Source organism: Camelus bactrianus, chromosome 7 (assembly GCF_048773025.1).
Source record: "Camelus bactrianus isolate YW-2024 breed Bactrian camel chromosome 7, ASM4877302v1, whole genome shotgun sequence".
NCBI classification, from domain to species: Eukaryota; Metazoa; Chordata; class Mammalia; order Artiodactyla; family Camelidae; genus Camelus; species Camelus bactrianus.
The window spans coordinates 30637763-30651841 of NC_133545.1; the positions used below are offsets into that span (position 1 = coordinate 30637763).

The 14079-nt window shown below is 34.3% G+C and overlaps 1 long non-coding RNA gene across 1 annotated transcript in view; it reads left to right on the top strand.

Annotated features, from left to right (window-relative positions):
- LOC141578251 (uncharacterized) overlaps positions 1-13553 on the top strand; it is a 70346-nt gene extending 56793 nt beyond the window's left edge. Inside the window, exon 4 of the long non-coding RNA XR_012508392.1 lies at positions 13289-13553. This is a non-coding gene — a long non-coding RNA (uncharacterized LOC141578251). The remainder of the gene's footprint in view (positions 1-13288) is intronic.
- The last annotated feature ends 526 nt before the right edge of the window (positions 13554-14079 follow it).

The following is a 14079-nucleotide window of genomic DNA, read 5'->3' on the forward strand; positions in this document are numbered from 1 at the left end:
TGTAATTGACCTGCAACATTATGTTAGTTCCTGGTACACAACATAGTAATTCAATATTTGTGTCTATTTCAAAGTGATCACCATGATACGTCTGTCATCATACAAAGATACTACAAAGGTACTGATTATATTCTGCACACTGTACATTTCATACTTATGACTCATTTATTTTACAACTAGAAGTTTGTACTTCTTAAAGTCCGTCACTTATATCTTTCCTCTCCCCACCCCCCAATTCTCTGGCAACCACATATTTGTTCTTTGTGTTTATACCTCTGTCCTGTTCATTATGCTTGTTCATTTTTTTTTATATTCTACATATAAGTGATATCATACAGTATTTGATTTTCTCTTTTTAGAAGGGATGCTTTTGTTGCATCCTGTAGATTTTTTAATCATTGTGTTTGCATTTTCAATGGTCTCCAGGTATTTCTTGATTTCTTTAGTGATCTGTTGGTTTTTTGGTAGCATATTGTTTAGCCTTCACACGTTTGTGGTTTTTGCGGTTTTTTTCTTGTAGTTGATTTCTAGTCTCAAAGCACTGTGATCAGAGAGTTTGCATCTCTTTATTAAAATTACTACTTTTTTTGTTTTTTTATGCTATTTTGAAACTCTTGTTTCATTACTACATTTTACATTTGGATGTGTTTCTATATAAGATTGTTTCATACTGATTTTTAACCCAGTTAATTTACTGAGTTATATTATTAGCTTTAAGAATTTAAAAATACATTCACTTGAGTTTAGTTAGCTAGGCAACCATATTGTGGCTTTTATTTCTAATTTCTGTCTCCCTGCTTTATCTGTCATATTGCATTGGCTAAGACCTTCAGTATATTGTTGCCTTCTTAAGTTTAAAGGGAATGTTTCTTTTCTTTTCTTTTTTACTATCAAATATGATATGTGCTTCAGAGTTTAGGTACATAACCTTTGTGGTAGTCATAAAAATGCACCTTGCAGACTCAACCATTATAAAGAATAGTAGATCATTGACCAAGGGCCCCAGCTGCTGTGCTCTGAACTTCATTGCTATGTTTGCTCTGAGATAATGCATCCCATGGGCTTCTTTCAGCCACTGACTGAGCATAGAAGGATACTAAGTTAAGACCATTCCTAGAAGACATGGGGTTCCACTGATAACTAACTTTGACTTAAGGATTCCCTGAAAGTCTTGCTGAATCTTTCCTAAACTGCCCAATAGTCTGGGATACTACTGTGCAGTCTTCCCTTCACTTCTCTTTTACTAAAGGTCAGGCTTGCCTCATGCTCTGACGGGCCTCGCAGCCTCCTGGCCCCCTTCTCATCTTCTCCCATCCAGTTATTTAATTAAATCCCTGTAGAATTAATCCTATGCTAGTCTGTTCCTTAGAAGACCCCAAGTAACAATCTTTATCTAATAAAAAAAAATTCCTTTCATTCCTACTATTGTAGGAATCATTTCCTTCTAGTAGGTAAATTAAATATTTTGGTTCATATTATCAATATTTCTCTTACAAGATCTTATGGTAGCTCACAGAGAAAAAAAATGTGACAATGAATATATATATGTTCCTGTATAACTGAAAAATTGTGCTCTACATTGGAATTTGACACAACATTGTAAAATTATTATAAATCAATAAAAAATGTTAAAAAAAATTTCTCTTTAGAGGAGTACAGTGTCAACTGAGACTTTATGCGATTATCCCTACACTTCATTTGCCTCTCTCAGAGACTTGTTTTTTATTTGTTTGTTTTCCTTATATAATTGCTTGTTCAAACTTGGAGAAACTAATATGTGCTGGTTTATTATCCACAGTTTTCTCTCCACTTTCTTTTTGTCTAGAAAGAGTGGTGAGACCAAGTAACTTTCCTGGTTTTAGAAGGCTTCTATTTTCTCAAGTTAATGGCATGTATTTTCTCCTGAACTCCTTACCCATACCTCTCAGTTTGTTTCTCTCCAAGTTGTTTGTAGGATATCAACACATATTTTAAAGATAATGTTAACTTGTCCTTCTACATAGCTTCTGGGGTGGAACAGTAGCTCTTCGTAGTTTTTTGTTCTCTTTCTCTGTATCACTGGATTTCATATCTCACAATTTAGGATGTGCACTTGCATCCTATTATAAATGCTGCTGTATGTTTTTCACTTGTTTCCTGAAATTTTTTATTGCTCTTCTTAAATGTTAGGAAGGAATCTTTTGTAATTTTCCTTCTACAATGCTATTATTCCCCCAAAGTTACTTTAGTACTATTTTTACATTCAATAAAAATGAAAACAATGAACCTATATTAATTCAAAATGAAGAATCAACTTTGAAGTAAATGGTATTTTTCTGATTATAGGCTCTTATTTAATATATCAGAAATACCATCCAAGACAGCTCCTCAGTTACAAAATTTGTGAATGAAACTAATTGGTCACAAAAGTAGAATTCTAACATACAAACTGTTAGTAAATTTACTGCAATGCAAATATGTTTTCAAAATATACTAGAATATATGTAGGAAGGGATGGGAAATACCTTAAAAACCTACATATAGTCTACACTTAAGTAAGCTCATACTATGAGTGAGTCACATTTGGGAGAAAATGAACACAGGCATCAAGTGGATGTCTGTGTGCAGAATTATTAGGCCAGGATTTAGTAGTCTGGGGGTACTGGTTCAGAACATCTAGCCTGGCTCTGACCCTCATGGTGAGCAGAAGGCTGGGGATCAGTTCCCAGCCTAGGATGCACATAGTCCACATGATTGATGAAAAAAATAGAACTTCTAGTCAGTTTGGTTAATTGAACTGATATAATAAACTCCTCCATACCAAACCCACAGCAAAAATGTATAACATCTAACAATTTAATATCTACTTAAGCAATCTTAAAAATATGAAACAGCAATTCTTGATGAAGAGGCGATTAAGTGAATGGTTTATGAAGGTATTGGAACTAGGAGAGAGTTTTAATGCCTATGTTGAAGACAGTAATTTATGAAATATTTCTCTTGAAATAACTCAATTCAATATTTAATATGATTGAATTTTGGGACCCTTATTATTATATTATAGCAGGATTTGATTATACATAGCCATTCTGGAGATGAAAAAAATAGTAACTGAAATTAAAAACTCAACAAGTGGTTTATAAAAAAAAGAATAAGCTAATTGGAAGATGAGTTTGCTGTACTGAGGAAATCAAACATATTGGTGAACAAAAGATAAAGAAATAGAAAATAAATATAAATTAAAAAAAAAAAACTCAGAGAATAAATGATGAGAAAGTCCAATATACGCTAAACAGGAGTTCTGGAAGGAATGGACAGGGAGGTAAGAGAGGAGATGAGCTGACAGAGAGATAGATGAGAATTTCTCAGAACTGAATGAAAATAGGAGTCATCTTGTTGAAAAAGCATAGTTTTATATGACTAAGTTTATAGTAGTAAAATTAAGGCAGTGTGTGTTTATGTTCTAAAGCAAATATAAAACATAGTACTTATTTATATTTATTTCTAAATATGTAATTGCTAAACATTTTCAAATACAATGCCATTATGTTCTTAAGATACCAAAAAAAACAAAAAACAGGAACAAAAAACCCCCAGGATTACAAGCAGTAGAAGGGAGATAATCCTCTGATGGAGGGAGGCCAAACAAGCAAACATACAAATAAAAACTACAGAGATAAGAGGTATAACAGGAGTGGGTAAAGAATATTATGATTATGAGACTGGAGAGAAGAGGGCACATTCTGACCCCAAAAAGTCACAAAGTCCTTAAAATGAAATGGTACTTAAGCCCAGTTTTTCAAAAAGACAAATAAGTAACATATGAGCGATTACGGCTTTAGCAAAGTGAAAGAAATAATTCTATCCAATATGTACACATGCATAATCATGTGGGAGCCCACATCATGTTCTGGGACCTGCAGATAGTCTGATAGGGCAGAGAGCAGAATAAGCCTCAGTCAGTGCAAAGTGCTGGAAGTTCAGGCACAGCACAGGATGCAGCCTGAGTTTCTACTGGAAGGAGATAGTCCTTATTCTAAGAGAACAGACCCACACGAAGTGTAAACTGAGGTCAGCCTGCAGACTGTCTCACTGGTCCTCAGTGAGGTAAGTGGAAAGGTGACAGTGAGCATTTAGAAACTTTTAAAGCAATTTGGCATTACCAGGAAGCCCAAGTGCATGACTACATACTTCACAAAAGTGTCATACCAAGAGATGTTAGAAGTTAAAAGCAAACAAACAACGACAACAAAAAACTGGTCCTTCCCCATAGATAGTTTGATGGGGCTTCCAAAGCATTCTAAGTTGGAGAGGAGCTATTACAGTGGGGCAACCATCACAAATTTGTATATGGAAAAAATCAGATTATAGTAGTTAGGCAAGTTGCTGAAGTTCAAATATCAAGTAGTGAGGCACAGTTCTCTGGGTTCAGTGGTATCAAATATTTACACCTTATGGTGAATTTAAGTTATTCTATGTTCTTGCAGGAAATGAAAATACATCTGTTCCCTATAAAGGAACATATAAGGAACATACTCTATAGCCTCCCTTACTTTCCTCAAATCTGTATAAATGAGAGAAAATATGTATTTCCAAAATCCATAATCGTTTTTGGAAAACGAGGAGACTCCATAGTAGACTAGAAATTGTGAAGAATACTGACAAATTAAGAGCAGATGGTATCTAATAAAAGAAAGAAACCGTAACTCAAGATTTACGAAGGATGATACTATAGCAAAAGTAGTAGTGATAGCAAGCATGCTTCTTCCCAAAGATGATGGACACCTGGAGGAAGAGAAGACACAGAAGAAGATAACAGAGAGATTAGTTAGGCTGAGCTGCCAGAAGTCTCTAGCACATCTGGAGACAAGCAGCAGCAGCAGCAGTGGAATAACTGGGCTTCCTCCAGGTGGGGACAGTGGAAGCAGGATGTTGAATCAAAGAATGAGAACAATAGCCCAGGTAGATAGCAACATTTGTGAGAAGTCAAGAGCAAAGGCAAGCCAAGGTCTTGTCACAGCTGGCGGGCCTGCCCCAGAACTCCTCTCACTATAACACAGAGAAGTAAAAGCCATGTCATGCCCTGCCTCTACCCTAAGCGGACTGTGCATACGAAGCCTAGAAAAGCATCTCAACTCCCCAAAAATGTGCACAATAAAAAACTAATAAAATCAAGGAAAGCCAACATCATGAATGAATAATGATCAACTCAAAAAATAGCACGTCTAAGTAAGCAGAGTTAATAAATTTAAGTTATAGAGGACTTTAAAATAAATTGCATTTATATTTTGAGAGAAATGAAAGGTAGCAGAAATCATTGAAATGGACAATTTAATTATTGATATGAAATAAAACTTTAATTGTTGGAATGAATAACAGAATGGATTTAGGTGAGGGAAAATGAGTTTGTTGGTTGGATGAGTATTCCCAGAATGGAGCATAAAATATAAAATATACACAACATTCAAGAAAAGCCTCATGCAGGATGGATTGAGAATTCACAAATTTGATTCAATAGCAATTGGAGAAAGAAAAAATAAGTTCAATGGAGAGAAAGCAAGTAGAATGTCTTAAAACAAGAGAGACACAAGTTCTGAGATCGAAAGGATTCAGTACATACTCAGTGGAAATAAATTTTTTTAAAAAACTCACTAAAATGAATATCATGAGTTTAGAACAGCAAATGAGAGAAGGCCTAAAAGAGGAACCTTAAAATTTCTTCAGTGTGAGACAGAAGGAAAGATACCCAGAGTATCCACAAATGTATGAGAATCAAATTGCCATCAGATTCCCATCAGTGACCCTGAACAGAAGAATGGGCAGGATGAGTTGGGAGAGAATTTTAACTAGCATTTTAAATCCAGCCAAATGGCTATTCCGTGAGATTGACATAAAGACATTTTCAGGCACACAGTGACTTAGAAAGCATACCATAGATTTCTGAGAGAATACTCCAACAAATGGAATACAGTAGTAGCGGGTAGAATGGAATTAATGAACAAAGTAATAAATGAAACTTAGGGTTGCATAAGTTTTGATTAAAAATGAACAAGGTAGTATTTCCATGGGAATGTGTAAAGAAACTAACTACACAGGAAAATTTATAACCATAGCCTATCAATCACTGGGTAAAGAAATAGATTATATTATAAATGGTATTGGGAAAGTTGTTGACCCACATGGAAATATGTATAAATTCAAATCTCAAAGTGTGTATAGAGTGCAAAGACCTTTTTAAAAACCTATAATTTCTTAGAAGATAATATAGGAAGCTATATTTTGAACTTGGGATGATAAGTATTCTTGTATATACAAAAGCCAAAAAGAACAATACATACACATATGACTATACCTCTAAGTAAAAATATCATGCAAGTAGTAGACTAGACAGAATATTTGGAATATATGGAACAAATAAAGCAATTTACATGTAAATGATATAAAGTACTCCTACTAATGACAAGAAAAAAGAGAAAAAATGTTAAGAGAAAGGATATGAACAAAATATTTTCAGAAAAGGGAATGTACCTGATTGATATATATTAGAAAGTGCTCAACCTCATTTATTACCAGGAAAATGCAAATGAAAGAACCAATACATATTTTTTGAATGTCAGATTGGTAAAAAAGAAAAAATGTGGTAATACCAATGTTAGCAAAGGATAGAGGAAAGAAAAATGTTGAAAAAAACGTGATGGAGATATAAATTGGAAAAGTCATTCTGGATGATAATTTGTGGGTATTGATATTTGATTCCAGTTCTTGGCATGTTCTCTATAGGAGCACCCAGTGTATATACAAGAAAACACAAGTGAGGATGTTTATTAGTACTACTTGATGATATGGTAAATATTTTAAATTTGAAAGTGTTTAATTGACTCACAATATTCAATAACTCCAATAACTCCAGGGAGCATAAATCAGATGCCAGGCATCAGGTAATGAAAAGAAAACTCTACGTCTGCAGACGGCAGTTTCATCTTTTACTTACTGAAACACTTTTATAAATAAACCTAAATAAGATTAGTAGCTACACTATGAAATTAAGAAAGCAGGAGTTATGCTTTATTCCCAGCTATATTATCCATGGACAAGTAATTCAAATTTTCCATCTTTTACCTTTTTCAGCTGAGGGATTTTACCTGAGCTCTAATCTTAAGTGATTGGAAACTCAAGGCATTATCTGATTTGATTTCCTGGGTTTTAAAAGACAATATAAATGTCTACAGCAGATTGTACCTATCTTCGTAGTTGAAGGTGTCATAGTATTTCTCTAGAGTGTATCTCCTCTTTGTTGATATCTTTGTTGTTAATCCTTTCCATTAGTTCTTATTTTAACTTAGTTGATATATTTCATCTGCACAGGGCTGCCTAACATGGTAGGAAAAACATGTGAGGAAAACAAGTATCAGTTACAATATAATGATACCTGAAGTAGCCATAAAACTTGAGAAAATACTAAACACCAGAAAATAAGAGAATTTTTGTGTAAGGCAAATATTTTTATAGCATTGAAATGATAGAGAGTGATGAAGATGAAGATAAAAATACTTTCATCCATATGTTTTGTCAATTACTGTAATACTTTCAAGTTGGTAATAACTGGTCCAACTGGTTTGTTTATTCCCCATATCTTCTATAACTCTTGACTAAACTCATATCATGAAAAGGCAATTCCAGGCATGGCAGATTTCTCTTAGGATGGGTGAGGGGAATAAGAAAAAGAGTAATAGTTTTATTCAGTGCTTAATTTATACAACAAAATGTTATGTGCCAGGTAGCACTCTGGGAGTTGTAAATAAGACAAACCATTTTGCTTCATGGTGGTTATATTCTGGTGCATCAAGAAATTTGAAATTGTTGTATCAGCAATGAAGATATTTGAATTTATATTTTTCATAAATTAGAATCAAATAATTATTTTATATATGATCAATTTTATTACAGTTGTTGTTAATTTTTGCTTATTGTTTTTCCCCACGTTTTATCTTCTGGAGGACAGCCACTCCCCTACCCTGGGCCTAGTGAAGAACCTGGCACATAGTAGAAATTCAATAAAGTTTGCTAATGAGCAAAATAATCAATATCTATGCACCTCAATATCTTCAGCTCTAGAAATAGGGATAATCATAATAATAATAGTACTACCAATGTTTATAGATGGTTGTGAAGATGAACATATACTGTTTAGAAATTTTCATATAATGCCAGGCATAAGGAGCTCAATTTGTTAATCTCATTTGAACATATATTTTAAAACATTATTATACATAAAATCCTTGTGATAATGAATGCTAAGTGAGAGAAAATGTACTTTTAATATATCTTTTTCAACTGTTTTCCATGTGCTCAAAAGGGGGAAAAATACTGTGCCCACCCTCTCCAATCATTCTTAAAAAATCTAAATGTAGCTCTGTGTTCCTGACGGTCAAATTTCAGCATTCATATTTCCTTCTTTCTGTGAATAAATATATTTATATAATTTGCCCTAAATGCTTTTCTGAATAATGAATAGATAATTGTTTTTAATGCTAATAACCATGCCAGGTGTAATTTTTCTTTAATTAAAAATCTCTGTACTACGTGTACAGTAGTGAAATTCTCTAGCTATTCTTTTTGAAAACAAACCACATTCAGGGGGGAAAAATGTGTTACACTCAAAATTTCATACACGATAAGAAATTCATTCCACAAGTGGAGTAAGACCTTTAAAAGACCTTTATCTGCCTCACAGAATAAATTTGATATGCCTTACAGACCATTTTGCCAACTCACCCTCACTGTGCATGCAGATAGAACCATCTCTTGAAAGCGCTAACACTATAATTTCTATTCAGATGATGAAATTGTAATAAAAACAGTTTATTGTGCTACATTTGTGTATGATGATGTATTAGATTGTAGAAAGTTAACATTTATTTTTCTTCTAATAATAATCATTTTTTCAAGATATAATAAATCCACTAAGCTTAAAAACATGTTTAAGCTGAAAGATCCATTTCACAGGGCAGCATGCCCTGCCAGTGGTGCTGTTGAAACTGTTTAAGAACTAAACTAAATACGTAGATGTCCCTATGCCACTTATATAGCTTTCCTATATATTTTCCATAGTATAAGAATTATTGATTTCTTACTAATAATATTTGGATACAGATCTTATTCTTTTAAAATGCTATTGGATTCTAATTTATCCATTTTCTTATTCATTTGTGTTTTTATAACAAGTAAATATTTTCCAGACTTTAACTAATAGGAAAGAAATACTATAAGATGAACTCAAGTAGAATTCATATCTCTGCCTATTAATTTAAATCATTTGACAAGAGCTATGAGGCACTTGAATTTGGTGAAATCAGACCTCTGATTAAAGAATATGGCTCTTTCTATGATGGAATCTTCAAAAACAATTTGTTAAATCATTACATGTTAGAGCTGAGAAGGGTTAGGAACCATGTGGTTTAATACATTGATTTTTAGAAGTGAGAAAACTGATACATTTAAGTAACACACCTAAAATATTTCACATAGTTAGGGGCAGACTTGAAATTTGGAACCCAGATGACTTTCCCCTAATTAAAATGGCCTTTGTGCTGTTCCTTACCTGATCAGATTCTCTTATTTTTAATTAAGAGTTATATCTAACTTGTTAGAAAACATTTATGTGCCAAACATCTGAAAGAATCCAGGCATCCAAAAAGCTGTTAAATTGAGAAACGTTACATAAGCTTACAGTCAGAGGAACATGGCATATTACATTGTGTGTGCATTAATATCAATGAGAATTCAATACTGAGATCAAATGTACAATATGCTGTCAAATGTTTAATAATTCTTCAGTGTCTAATTAAGTCTAAGAAAGCTGCACTTAGGAGTGAGTCATTGTAATTTCATATTAAGTACAATATAATGAACTGGTATAAATAGGATAACACTGAAGAGCCAATGACTTAAGCTGATTGTCTGAAAGCAGGTTTCATGCTACCACAACCTTTTAATATCAACTCAGGCTTCTGTATAAGGCAGAAAGGGAGAAGAAATGCTACACTTGGTGCCACATGAAGAAGAGCTGGATATTCACGGACCTTGAGTGATCGATACCTTTATCATATCTGTGTAAATGTTGTGGGCAAGTACAATTAAAAAGCAAATACCTGGATTTGCAAATACAGGACCAGAGAAGCAGCACTGACCACTTTTGGGAGAGGTTTGCCGTTTCTCAGTGGGGAGGGGCTTAAAGCACTGGAAGCACTGAACCATGTTCATGTGTTTATTGTTTTCCAGACAGCATTAATGGAGACATTAACTATTAGTAACAATATATAATTTATTTCACAGAGCAAAGAAAATTCTTCTTAGTTCACTCTATGAAATACAAAGTGAAAGACCCTTTTCAGATACTGGAAAGGGAAGCTTTCTTACCATTACCTCCCCAAGGAATGCAATAACTCTTTTGGTGTCCCAAGTGGGTAGATTCTTGGAGTCATTGTCATAGAATACTTCCTGGAAAAAGACCAGTCTTGTTTGAGTTTATCAGCCCTTTCAGTAGTCTTCTGAATAACTCTTACAGGAATTGTAGAAAAAAGTTCTGACGTGAAAACACAAAAGTACCCAAACTACACTTTAAAGGGTGTTTCTTAAAATGTCTCCCATGTTTTTAAATGTAACTAGGCTCATAGTTAACAAGTATAAATATATCTTCCGGGGATATATGTAAATATATTTTATGTATGTATATATGTAAATAAATATGTAAATATACTTCCTAAGGAAAACTTGATTTCCCTTCATGGGCATCTCTTTTAGAGCTTTTGCTCAAAGATATTCCCAGACAGTGGAGGATCATTTTTTGATCACTGATATTTTGGTAGCTCAGATACAGCCTGGAATAGCTAACCCTTCAAACAAGCCTCTAGGTTTCCTAAGAGTTTCTGTTTGTTTATTTGTTTGTTTTAAATCAGGTGTAGCATCTCCAAACAGAAACAGTTCACAAAATGAGGTTGCTTACCAACAGTTATGCAGCTGGTGTTCCAGTATCCTATCTGAAAATCTCGGGTGGAGTCTTTTCCTTCCAGGTACAGTTACATATTATAACAACATCCAGAGAATTCTTTAAGAACTCAGAAATCTGGGGGAGAGAAAACATAGTAGATAAGATTAACTGAACCCTGGAATGAAATCAGTGCTCCTTTTAGTATACAACGTTACACACGTGTGTGTGCACATGTCTGTAGAGATATATATGTATATACGTACATATATACACACACAAATAAAAACTAGGGAAATCAATTTTATTTCTGATAAAGTATGGATTCCTTGTCTTTCAAATTTACCTAACTCTTAGTTATGATCATGTTCTTCTCCCATATATATCAAGGCTGACTTTCTTTATTCACAGTCCTTAAGATTTGCAAATGATCTTGGTCCCTTTTGTTGCCATTGTTGATGATTTACTTCTAGCACCCATTCTTTTGTAAATTGATTTCTGTGGTAGTTTTTTCCTTTCCATCTGTACTGGATTATGTCTGCTGTATTGATTTAATGCTTCAGGAGTGGTGTTTCTTTTTTTGCAGTTAGGAGAAAAGGTGATCTGTTTTATGTCTGTATTCCATCTCTCATCCACAGTGTTCTCTCTGCTGTACTGAGACATGGGGAGGATTATTTTTTACTCTCTTGGGCTGAAAAGTAACTTTCTTTTTGAGGTTGAAGTTGAAAACTGATTCCTCCTTTATGCAGCACTATGCCACTCCTGTGTGATGCTGTTAAACACTCTCCCTGGTTGCTGTAGCCCAGAGGACAGCCTTTTGACCATTTCATGCCTACTATTGGGTGGAATAGACATTCACAGACATTGCCCCATTTTATCCCCACAAGAGGTATGCGCAGCAAGAAACGCATTCAGCTCGATTAAATCAATTGCCTGAGGTCACATATCTAGTAAATTGCAGAGCCAGGACTCAAAAAAAGGTCTTCTGACTTTAAATCCCCTGGTTCTTCCATTATACCATATTGCTCTCTATTGAGTTAGTAATTCATTATGATACATGCACTGTCGTAGAAATAAAATGGAGCAGAATGATTGTTTATATGTTTTGTTTTTGAAAAAAATCAAGGTGGCCTACTTTGATGCTGATTAAAATTTTACAAATGTTTCAAGTTACAGACAGCTGCTTAGCACTTTCTGATCAATTTCTTAATGTAGCAGAATGGAATAATTTGAATATCTTTATCTTGAACAAACGGTTATTTAGACTGTATGGCAAGGTAATAGTTTATGGGGTGGGTGCAGCTGGGTTGAGAGTATTAGTGTTTAAAAAAGTCTTCAATTATCGATTGAAAAAATCCTTGCAAAATAAAAATGTTATTACTTATTTATGAGTTATAATTTGGTAAACTTTTAAAATTTATTTTATTGAACTGAAATACCCTCCTATCTTCCTCTTGTAAGTTTATAATAAAGTCTTCTGAATAAAATATTACCCACAAGGAGAATCACCTATTTTTTAAGCTGATCATTGTTTTTCTGCTTAATAGAAACACCATTGCAAATGACCCTGACTTTTATGTCAAATTAACTTTTGTATTTTTGTTATAATTAGTATTTGTATTGAATCAATAACCATGATCAAGTAGGAGACTCTTTGAGAGATTACTTTAACTCCTCATGATTGAATATCAGCCTACAAAATGCAGAATTCTTATCTCTTTCTATTTAAAGCCATTTTTTTCCTTCCTTTCCCCCTCTCCCTCTGTCTCCCCTTGTCTCTCCCTTTTCTTCTTCCTTCCTCCCACCTTCCTGTTTTATTTTCCTTCCTTTCTTCCTTTCATCCTTCCTTCCTTCCCTCCTTTCCTTCTTCCTTCCTTCCCTTCTTTTTTTTACCAAAAATTGTGTTCATTAGGATCTATCAGTAACAAAACCATCTTGCTTTGTGGACTCCCTTGTCTACCACACACAGTAGTGAGACTCTGTATTCCTAGAGAGCAGAGCTAATACACTGCCTCAGTGGACCATCTGAGCACTGTGGAACTCTGGCATCCTGCTGGGGAAATAGTTAATATTTGAGCTGCAGCTGAGGTTACTGAGTTAGATATCGTTTCTGCTCTTTACCATACAACGTGCAGCCAGAGGCTCCTTGCAGAATGACCAACTGTGAAAGCCAACAGGCTATATTGTGGGAAACATACTTTCAGAGAACATTTTCGTTTGGAAATAACGTGATAAAGCCTCTTTTTCTCTTTGTGCTATTTCCAATTAGAAACATCATGAGTGAGTATCTTACCATGTTTTCATGTTTTTTATCTGCTCCAGTGTACACAGGCCAAGAAAGCAGTTGAATGTGAAGGAAAGGCTTGGAGTTAAGAGTGATCAGCCAAGCAGGTAACCTTTCATGTCTCCAGGTTGATTAGATCTTTCAAAATATTTGGACCCAGTTTCAAGTAAAGACAGATACACATCTTGGGAATATCATACTGACATCCCTGATACAGCCATTTCAAGTCATCGGGAAATGCTGTGTTAGTTTCTCTATTCACAGTGTGTTCCCAATTCCAAGTTTGAGTGAGGATTATGGAGAACTCTGATGTCTTTTTCTCCCTTTTGCTTAGTACACTTTCTGTTTTGGCATTTTTTAAAATTGTTTACTTATTTTTTCATTTTGGGGGGGAGGTCACTGGATTTACTTATTTATTTATTTTTAGAGAGGGTACTGGGGATTGAACCCAGGACCTTGTGTATGCTAAGTATGTGCTCTGCCACTTGAGCTATACCCTTCCCCCTGTTTTGGCATTCTTCATATTTCCATTTTATGAAGAAAGGTAATCCATTCCAAATCCCAAAAGCTCTGTTCTTCTTTCTGCTGCATGTAAATGGCTATTCATCATAGTGTTACTTATAAAAGTCTTATACTTGAAAGCTCAGCTGATAGTCTAAATTGACTTATTTTTTCTGGTAAAATTGTTTCCGCTTTCTCTGATGGGCTGATTTAACAAGCAGACTCGTAATTGTTCCTCCTTCTCCACACCCTATATCACACTGGGCAGTGCCTACATGTATGTAGCCTTTGCTTCTTAAGTTCAAGTATTTTACGTGGGCACTAATCA